Here is an 11,526-nt window from a genome sequence, read left to right as displayed (position 1 = left end):
TAGAAACATTGACATTGAAAAATAAAATAAAATAAAATAAAATAAAATTGGAGAAATATCACTATAAAGCAAGACTATAGAGGTGTAAAAAGGAGGTTATTTCCAAGTTACTTGCACTTGATGAGTAAATAGAAACATTGGCAAAAAAAAAAAAAAAAAAAAAAAAAAAATGAAAAAGTATCATTATAAAGTAAGACTATGGTGGTATAAAAAAAGAGATACTCTTATAATACATAGGTGCCTTTAATTTAAGTTTTATTTGCATTAAAAATTTATATATATATATATATATATATATATATATATATATATATATATATTGATTGAAAAAAATTATGTGAATTAGAAATATTAGAAAATAATAAAAGATGTTGGGATTTATGAAAAAAATGGATTGAAAGATTTTTGGAGAAAATTGCATCTATTGGATTAAAGGATAATGATAAGGGAAGTAAGTGAAGATATTCAAATAAAAGAAAACATAAATAAATATAGAAGATTTTATCGAAGACATAAATCTTTCAAGACAATAAGATGATTTTGATTTGAATAGTGAATATGAAGAAGAAGAAGAATTAGATGAATACATTGAGAATATAGTATGAATCAAACAAAGTTGGATTATTTGGCGCATATTCAAGGATGTAAAAGTTTAGAGGAGGTGGATGTCATGTTGTAACATGGTTATATGGTGAAAGATGATAATATGGATCTTATTATAGAAGAGCCAAATTAAAAGATAAAGTAAAAAAATATAGATAAAAGATAGGAAGGTAGAAAAACTTTTAGTAATAATACTATCTTTTTAGAAAAGTAACTTCTACCTACTTTGTAGGGCCATAAATAAGGCAAAACAAAGTAGATTGGAAAAATAAATGATATAAGCATCTTTAGGAAGAAGTCAAAAATAAATTCTAGCAAATTATCTAGAAAAAACTAGATATTGATACTTGGAGAGGGCCAGTTATGAACAAGGGTCGAAATCAGACCCTGAGGCACAAAACTAAGCCTTGACGATGACTTTGGGATTTTTTTGGAGATTGGAGGATAGAATCTAAGAGCAAACTTAATAGGGTTTTGATAAGCATTGGTTTTAGGTGATTTGGATTTGTAATGACTTTATAAGAGCTTTACAAAGTCAAGTTTGTTTCAGATGACTTGGATTTTTATGAAATAAAATAGGATTGATATTTTGGATGATTTCGAGAGTTTTGTACTAGATCTACAAGCAAAATTTTGTAGATTAATGGTTATAATTGTGCTTAATATGTGTTTTGAATTTTAGCTTGATCTAATAGTTGAATTGAGGATTATTGAGGTTTAAGTGGATCAAGGTCTCAAAAAGTAGAAATTTAGGTCTAATGAGGATTTTTAAGATTTCTTGCAATCTACTTGTTGGATTGAAAAGAAATTTATGTATGAGGATAGTAAAAATTTTTTGCTACATATGTGAGATTTTTGAGATCAATTGAATGGTGAAAAAGAGAGATATTGGCTTTGGAAGATTAGCACCAAGGTCGAAGAAGAAGGCCGACTAATACTTGAGCATGTTTTTGAGGTTATCGTCTATTTGATAATTCCGATTTTTTTTTTTTTTGTACTTTTTATCAACTTAATTAGTAAGAGGTGTGTAAATTTTGAGTTAAAATCAATGATTCGTTTATTAATTATTGAGATTCACATCTATCATAAGAATTACTTGGAATTAGTTAGGATTTGATTTAGAATTTAGGATTTGCTTTAGGATTTAGGATTTGATTTGGGGTTTAGGATTTGATTAGGATTTGGTTTAGAATTTGGGATTTTATTAGAATTTAGTTAAGATTTGGTTTAAGGTTTATGATTTGGTTAGGATTAGGATTTGATTTTGATTTGGTTTAGGATTTAGGATTTGATTAGGATTTGATTAGAGTATAGTTTATAATTTAGGATTTAAGATTTAGGGTTTGATTTAGGGTTAGGATTTGGTTTAGGATTTAGAATTTGATTAGGATTTGATTTAGAATCAAGGTTTGATTACGAGTTGATTTAAGATTTAGAATTGGGTAGGATTTGATTTAGAATTTAGGATATTATTAGGATTTGATTAGGATTTGATGAGATTTTTTTTAAGATTTATTTAGGATTTAAAATTTAATTAGTTTTTGGTCTAAGGTTTGAATGAAGTCTAATAGGATTTAGGATTAGGATTTGATTTAGGATTTAGGATTTGATTAGGATTTGATTTAGGATTAGGATTTGATTAGGATTTGATTTAGGATTTAAGATTTGGTTAGGATTCGATTTAGGACTTAGGATTTTAATAGAATTTTATTAGGATTTGATTAAGGTTTCTTTAGGATTTATTTAAGATTTAAAATTTAATTAGTTTTTGGCCTAAAGTTTGAATGAAGTTCAATAGGATTTTAACTAGGATTAAATTAAGATTAGATTGAGATTTATTTGAGATATATTTGTGATCATTTTAATATTTTTTTAAGATTTTTTATTGTTTCTTTATAATTCCTTTAAAGTTTCTTTGAATTTGATTATAGCTTGCTTAACATTGTTAGTGTTCTATTAGAATTGAGATTTTTTTGTTGCAATTTCTATTCCACCTTCCACAGCCAAGTATCTAGAGTATTCTCAAGCAAGACTTCATATATTATGACATCGGGAGATGATGCTTTTAATGGTGTATGACAATGTGAAGTTATTTATTGTGTTTCATCTTCCTTGGTTTTGTTGTGTAAGTAATTCAAATACATTTCTATCATTAGTAAGTATTTTATATCTCTTCTTTATTTGTGAAAACAAAGCATTTAAATTTTTTACTTTATAAGATAGTCAAAGATTTCAATGTTGAATTGAATGTGGATTGCTCTTAGGTTTTTATCAATCAATTTTTATGTGTTGTATCTTTTGAGTTGAAACTTTTTGAAGTTGTATATTTTAATGTTATCTTTTAAATAAGCTATTGCACATTCAAATTGGAGTCGATTTTATTTTGTAGTAAATTTTAGATTTAGAAGAAGTCCACTGCTTTGGTAGTTTCATGTACTCCTTGCTTGGAAAGGCATTTTTTAGTGCCTAATAATTATTATATTGTAGAAATTTTTGAAAACAAAAACCTTTAAGTTAAGTTTGTAGTGGTAAAAAATTTAATACTATTGAATCAAAATTAAATTTTTGGCAATTTTTGGAGTGGAGAGAGGTTGTTGTCATGAGTAGAATACAATTGAGGTTAGTAATTTCTATCTCTTCTATCATTTATCTTTTGGATTTTATGTTATATTTTAAAATTTTAAGTTAAAACACTTCTTTTTAACTGTATAAAATAATAATAAAAATAAAAATAAAATAAATTTATATATATATATAAAGAAAGAAATAAAATAAAAATAAAATAAATTTAATTTAATATTAAATTAATAATAATAATAATAACAAATTAAAAGAGATTCAATATTAAAGAGTTAAAAAGATAAGACTAAAGCCTTGTGACCTCTCTTAGGAACCCATATACACTACTTGTGAGTCTTGGTGAGGCTTGAACTCTTGATTTTTTAAGCACGTTATCTTTAAGGTAAAAATTATTTACTTAAATTTTTATTTATTTACTTCTTATTTTTTAAACCTTCATAACTTACTCAAAGTATCTTGGATTTACATGTTTCTTATACCATTGAAAAGATAAAGAAATTAATTTTTAAAAAATATATTTTTTATTTTTACTTTTTACTTTTTATTGGATAAAAACTTAGTGAACAGAATGTGACTAGTTTTGTAGTGTACAATTGTTTGATTGCACTTGTTCTAGTTTTCTTGTGTTTTTCTTCTTTTGTTCTTATTCTTGCTACTTTCACTTCACACCACTCATTACAAAAAACTTTTAATTGAGGCCAGCTTATAATTGGATTGAAGAGTGAATTTTACACTGACATATCTTAAGAAGTCAACCTAAATAGTATGGAATATATACTTTTCTATCTTAGCATAGAGTCTTGCATCTCTTAATTTTTATAACACATGATGAATATGAAGTTTTTGTTCTTTTATGTTTTTAGAATAGATTAAGATGTTGTAAAGATAATAAATAATAAAGTCATTTAAAATCTCTCAAAAAATATCATTTATTAGATGTTGAAAAGCTATTGGTACATTCGTAAGTCCAAAAAGCATGATGTATTCAAAATATCCATACCTTATTCAAAATATAGTCTTCCATTCATCTCTTTTTTTGATGCGTACTAGATTATATGTTCTTCATAGATCTATTTTTGTATAGATCTTTGCTTAATTTAATACATAAAAAATTTCAAATATTAAAGATAGTAGGTATCTATTCTTGATGATGATTTTTTTGAGTCCTTGATAATCGATACACATCTGCATTGATCCATCTTTTTTCTTCACAAATAAAATTGGAGCTCTTAATGGATATTTGGAATAGCATATGAAATTCTTGGCTAGATTTTCTTCAATATACTCCTTAAATTCAATGAATTTATTTTGTGATAAATTATAAATTGGTCCAAATGGCAGTTGAATTCTTTCTTGAAGGTCAATTGAGTAGTCACAAAGCTAATGTTTTGATAGAGTATTTGCATTCTTCTTTTCAAATACATCTTGAAAATCTTGATATTAGCATAGAATGCTACTTGAAGTCTTTCCACTATTAGAAATAGGTGCAGCATAAATAATACAAGATAATCCTTCTTTTGTAATATCCAAGAAAGCTCTTGTATTTACAAATATAAATTTAATTATATTAGACTTATGACTTTCTATTTCATAAACTATACTCTTTGTTATATTTTCAAAAAAATCAAGACTATAAGAAATCTAATGTATTTTTGGATTATATTTATTTAACCATGATAAATCTAAAATGATTGGATTAGATAGAAATCTAATCACATTAAATATTAAAAAGGTACTATGACCATTAATTGTTATTTCTACAAGAACGATTTCATGAATAATATTTTTTGAAGACATTGGATGACCATCTATGACTTCTACATGAATAGGTTTAGTTTTCTTTATTAAAAGTATACTATATCTTTTAATAAATTCTACATCTAAAAAATACATTGAGGCTCTTGAATCTAATAAAGCAAAGGCTTTGTGATGTTTAGGTCCTAAAATAATATTTATTATAAAATAAGAAGAGGATTTTGAAGAGAGAATAGGACCTTCACTAGGTATTGTATAAGATTCCAACCCCATAGTATCAAGATAGAGAGAATTTTTTTCAAGAAAGCATTGGACTTTTAGCTATTACTAATTATTCAACCAAGCCTCAAGCTTAAAAAAATACTAAGTTTATGTATAAAATTATTCTTATAGGAGAAATTACATCAATACATAAGCCTTAAGTACCAAAGATCACTAAAATGTAATAAAAATATTATAAAACCTTATATATCCTTAAGATAAATTTTTTTCAAACTTCAACAACTCATCTTTTACAATCAGACCATCCAAATAAATCAAAATTTTACATTAAGTATTAATGTACTTTTAACAACAACTACAACAAATTTCAACTACAAATTCATTATGCATCTTGAGATATTGCCAAAATCCTAATAGTAGCTTCAAATCCTTGCTTATATATACTTGTGTGTAATTTTCTTCATATTTCACAAAATAAGTACTAAAATACCATAAAATTTTGATATATAGCTTTTTAATCTAATAAAAAATATTTTTAAAAATTTTGAACCAAAAATTCCTCCAAAAACTCAAGATATGACTCCAACCATTACTATCAATAAAACGACTCACTTACTATCTTTGAATTACATGTATTGTCTTCAATGCTCTGTAACTTCTTCATAAAAATTCTAAATGTAGAATTTTTTTCATAAAAGATATATGGATCTGAAAATCACCCTTATAGTCATATCTCTTAATTTCCAAAATCTATCATAAAATTCCTTTTATCCTCAAAAGAGCAACAATATATCTTAAAAAGATACTTTAACTTCAAATGACTAAAACTTCATCACCTTAATTCCAAATCTTTTGAACTTTGAAAAAAAATTGTAATTCAAATCCTAAACCTTACAACTTTTACTTTTTATTCTCACATTCTCTTTTAAATTCGCCAAAATCCTTCTTATGGTCGTAGAGAGCCTGTTGAATGTCTTTTGGGTATAGCCATTGACCAATAGGAATGAAGATCTTTACTTTTAGCCTTCATTCATCTATACTTTGCTTTTTTCTTTTCAAATAAGTTTTTTAGAAATTTGGATCTTCATCTTTGAGCTCTAATATTTTCTTTAAATTTTATACTAAATATCTAAATCCAATATAATTTAAATACTATAATCAACATAGATAAATTTCAAAATAAATTTTCTTACATAAATTCTATTTAAATTAACCTACTAGCTATTCTAATGTATATCAAGACTTTTAAATATATTATATATTTTAGTTAATTTTTATGTATTATAAACAATTATAATACTACAATAGTTCCTATTATAGCTCGACACACTTATTTTTTGACATACTATCTCTTTTGGAGTTGAAGTTCAATTTTAAGTTTTATTTAATTGATAAATCCTTGAAACCTAGATCATGTACCATCAAACCTCTTGAACAAAGTAATCCTTGGTTTTCTAATACTAGAAGGATATTCCACCAAAAGAAAAGAGACATGATTTGGTACAGATGTTGACGCAATTCCAATCATCTCTATATCTTTGATCTCTACTATTTTTATTGCTTCTTGTGGCGGTAAATTGACTTGATGCATTATAAGCATTAATTTCTTCAATTGCGCTTGCATTTATACCATTGCTATCTTCATTTCAAGAAGTTTTGCCATGATAACACTTAAAGAAAAAAAGATGTCTAATATTGCTCAAGACAAATAGAAGAAAAGATTTAAAAACAAAAAAAAAATACTATGGAAAATATCAATTTAGAAGAGGATAATCTGCAATTCCTAACATGCTTAAGTCTTATTAAGAAAAATGGATAATCTACTCTTCATCAAAAAAAAATAAAGCTTTGATATTTTAAGTATATTCTTATCAGCTTGTCAAAGACAACAAACTCAATGAAAGTAAATAAATAAGTGAGACTCTTTCAAAGAACTATGATGAAATAGAAATACAAAAATTATGTATGTTAAAAAAAGACTAAAATGGCTATTGCAAAAAGACAAGAAAATTAGAGACTCTTGAAACTAGATTAGAAGCAAGAAAGGACTTGATAAGAGTGAAAAAGTCTTCACTCTTGCCTCTACATATACTATCTACTTAGGATCTATGTGGTGATGTTCTATAGGACTTCCAAAAATATGTTGACTTTTTATGACATGTATCTTAACTTATAAGGTAAGTTTTCTATATGGGCACCACATAATTAGCTTATTTTGTAAGCTACCAATACATATAGCATGTAATTAGCTTATTGACTAAGTTTCTAACCTATCAATCAACTACAAATACATGTAAAATCAAAACAACATCTAAAAAGCTTTTCTAGAAGATATTATGAAATTAATCTATTTTTACCTAATTCTATTGATTTATATTACTTAGATAATAATTATAGTAGATATACATCTTTGATACAAGGTTTATGGGAACTTTATTTATAGATGATATCTGGAAGTATTTCTTTATGTAAAGATTTTCTAAAGAAGAAACTATTAAAAAAATCTTCCATACACATGCTAGGGATTTAATAGCAATCAAAAATGCAATAAGAAAAGTAGAAAAAATCAACAAAGAGCATGAAAGATTGTAGAATAAAGATGATCACAATATCTTTAGCTTCATATCTATACATATTAAAATCTTATAAGCATCAAGCTTCCATGTGCATGAATAATCTACAATGGTTCCTTCAATCTTAAGGCCCTATTTTTTATCCTTAAATACTAGGCTTTCACTTCTTCTATTGGAATTGATTTATTCTATTAAAGATAATAGGTAGAAAGAAGATTTATAAAAAAAATGAGGGCTTTTAAATTTTGGAATTCTAAAATCAAATTTTTCATCAAATAAATTTGATAATAAAAAAATTACATAGATTAGCTGAAAATTCAAATTTCAATCCTCTTCCATCTTTCATTGAGTCAAAAAGGCATGCCATAGGCTTATAGTATGCTTGTTGTAAACAATCAAGGCACTTAACTTAATTTTGTAGCCCTGTACTCATATAAAATCAACACTCCAATTTTTTATGCCCTCACATAAAAATAAATCTTTTCAAGGGTACAATTTCGAATAACAAGGATATAATTCTAATAACCAAGGTCCTAATCAATCAAAACAACAAGTAGAAAATTAAGAAAATAAGTAGATTTTCACCCATTTTAACAAAAAAAAATCTACTTAGCTAATATTGGATTAAAAAAACTAAATAGAATGTGAAAACTATAATAATAATCATCTCACTCAATTCTATGGAAAATTAAATAGAATAATTCTTTTATAACCTCCACTTGATAACTATGTATAGAAGTTATATAATAACTATAAAAAAATAAGACACCTCTATTGGATAATAATTTGAGGCTCTTAAATTTATGTTATGACTATTAAAATAATAAATAGAATCAAAATGTACCTAATGGGCTCCAAATAAATTTCTAATACATTCTACTTATTCCAAATAAGGTAACAAAATCAAAATCAAAATCAAACTCCATTTAATCAACTATAACATGATCAAGGTTCTCAAGATAAGAGATTCATATTTTAGCATATAAAAGAATTGGAAGATTTTTGAAATCCTTTACAAATCATAATTAATTAATCCTTTTTTGAGTCATTAAATTGACTCATTAATTATTTTAGAACAAATAGATGTATTAAGAGTAATAAATTTTAATTATTAGATAAAAATTATTTTAGAAGATTTTAGATTAAAAAAATTAATATAAATATAAGAAATTAGAAATTTTAATAACTTAGATAATATTTAAGCCTTAATGGCTTAAAATTAAATTCTTTCATATAAAAGAAGAATTACATTGGTACTAATTTGTAATTTTTAGTTATTTTATTTATTTCTATTAATTCTTTTCTTCTTCCTTCTTTCTTCTTCTTTCTTTTATAAAATAGGTTAAAGCTTATATTTTCAAAAAAGATTGTTGACTTTTAACATTTTTTAGAATTACTACAATCTCCAAAGATTAATAGAATTATAATCTTTCAAAGTCCATGATCTTTTAGAAAATATCAAATTTAATTTGATAGTATAAATTCTATAATTTTTATGATAAAATTGTAATTCTAACTAGTAATTAATATCTGACATTTAAGTAGTCAATTAGCTTTAAATAATAATTCATTAAAACTAAAAAAGTATTATATTATTGTATGGATTTGGATAATCAAAGAAGTAATCTTAGAATAAAAATGTATTTAAAATATAATAGTGGCATTAGTTTTATCAAAAACATTTTATTACATAATTATTAAAGCTTTCAATTCTAAATTGGATTTAGATCTAAGAGATCTTATGAATGATAGATCTTGATTAGGTTCATAGAATTTCAATTGTGGAGATTTAGCCACTATTCTTACGGCTTCAAATACTTATATAAAAGGATTGAGCAGCCAAGCCCTTTTTCTTTTTCTTTTGTTTGTTGATAGATAAAGCCGTATCAATTTTTTCCTAGATTTTGTAAGAAATTGATTATTTCAGTTTGTCTCTTTTAGTTTCTAAAATAATTTTTTGAAATTTTAGATGGAAATAGTAATTTTTGTTGCAGCTCTTTAGACATAAAAAACTTAAAATTAAGAGGTTGTATCGAGAAAAAATCTTTAATTTGGTGAAGGATAGTACTATGCCTTAATAGTATGGTTATTCTATTTTAAAAGGCTCTTTTTCATTGTTCATAAGTTGTAAAGCCACAAAAATTATTTTTCTAGAGATTTGATAAAATATAGATTTCAAAAACCTAAGAATCAATCATATTAAAACTAGGACATAGTGGGAGCGTTCTTTTTTGTAGACAAGAGTTTGCTGCCTCCAAATTCAAGCGGCCAAGTAAAGGCACGACTTTGGAATACAAGATCAGGAAGATTGAAGTGGCTCCAAGGCTCAAATTTTGGAAAATGAGTCATTTAGAGTTAAAATTCCAATAAGCTTAGATTTATTAAAGGACAATCATGGACCAAGCTATAGCACTCAATTTTGTAGAAGGAAACTATTGCCTCTAAATTCAAGTGGCCGAGTGAAGGCACAATTTTGGAGAACAAGATCAAAAAGATTGAGGCAGTCCAAGGGCTCAAATTTTGAAAGAAGGTGCTATTAGGAGTTATAATTCTAAAAATCTTAGATTGACTTAAAAATAATCAAAGATCAAGCTATGGCACTCAATTTTATAGAAGGAGGTTTGTTCACTTGCCAAATTAAAGTATCAACTTTGAAAGACAATATTAGAATCACACAACTAAATTTGAAGGAAAATTTTAGAAAGTAGATGAATCTTCAAGTTTTCTTTCTAAAAAGATTATTTGAGTTCAATTCAAAGCTTGCAATCAGCCATAGTCCATTAAATTATGAAAGTAGGTGCAGCAATAGGTTTAGAAGTGCCAACCATCTTTGATTCTTAGATGATATTATATGTCCATTAATTCGCTATTAGGAATAAATTTAATAGATGGAAATTAATGATGAAATTAAACTCTATTAGATGAAAAATATTATGGATGAAATTAGATCAAATTAGATGAATTTTGGTAAATAAAAATTATTTTAAATAGATGAATTTTTATTCATGGATGAAAATTTATTCTTAGATGAAAATTCATTTATAGATGAAATTTTTTTTCAGATGAAGTTTTAAATTTAGATGATAATTCATATTAAAAAGGTTAAAATAAATTCTTCAAATTATGGTATTAGTGAATTATTTAAATATTAACATTATTATGTATGGTTTTTTGAATGTGAGTTTAATTAATCAAATAACTTAAATTATTTTATAAAAAAGTAAGAGAGAATTTATATAATCAATTCATATATTAAATTTATAGTTGTGAATTAGAATAAATCATCTAAACTAAGGATTTATTTAGCTCATAATTGGACAGTTATTAGACTTATTGGATATAAACCAAATGCTTAGGAAGAATTGTAAGAATCATTAGATAATCAAATTATTATGAATTAAAATAGGTTTCCAACTAATAGGGATTTATTTTAGTTCATACTATTTTTTTGGATTTAAATTTAATCATCTTTAAGAAAAATGAATCAAAGTCATAAAACCTACATATAATACTAGTTCTTGTAGTAATGACTAGATCTATAGCTATAACCTTATCCATCCATTAAAAGAAAGAGATAAGTACCTTAAATAGTCCATTTTATTTTTCAGATTTAAAACAAGCTACTTGTGATACTATCAAAGTAATTCATAATAATGTTGTTAAATTTGTAAGATTTTATCCCTTGATAGAAGAATTATCTTTCCAAAATCTTGATGTTGAGTATGAGCCTAGTATCAATCCAAATAATCATAGTTGAGAAGGTCCTAAAATCCCTTCATTTGAAATTCTTTAA

The sequence above is a fragment of the Physcomitrium patens genome, chromosome 19 (assembly GCF_059467195.1).
Source record: "Physcomitrium patens ecotype Gransden chromosome 19, ASM5946719v1, whole genome shotgun sequence".
Classification (NCBI taxonomy): Eukaryota; Viridiplantae; Streptophyta; class Bryopsida; order Funariales; family Funariaceae; genus Physcomitrium; species Physcomitrium patens.
The sequence above is the reverse complement of the archived record's forward strand: the minus strand, read 5'-3'. Positions refer to the sequence as shown.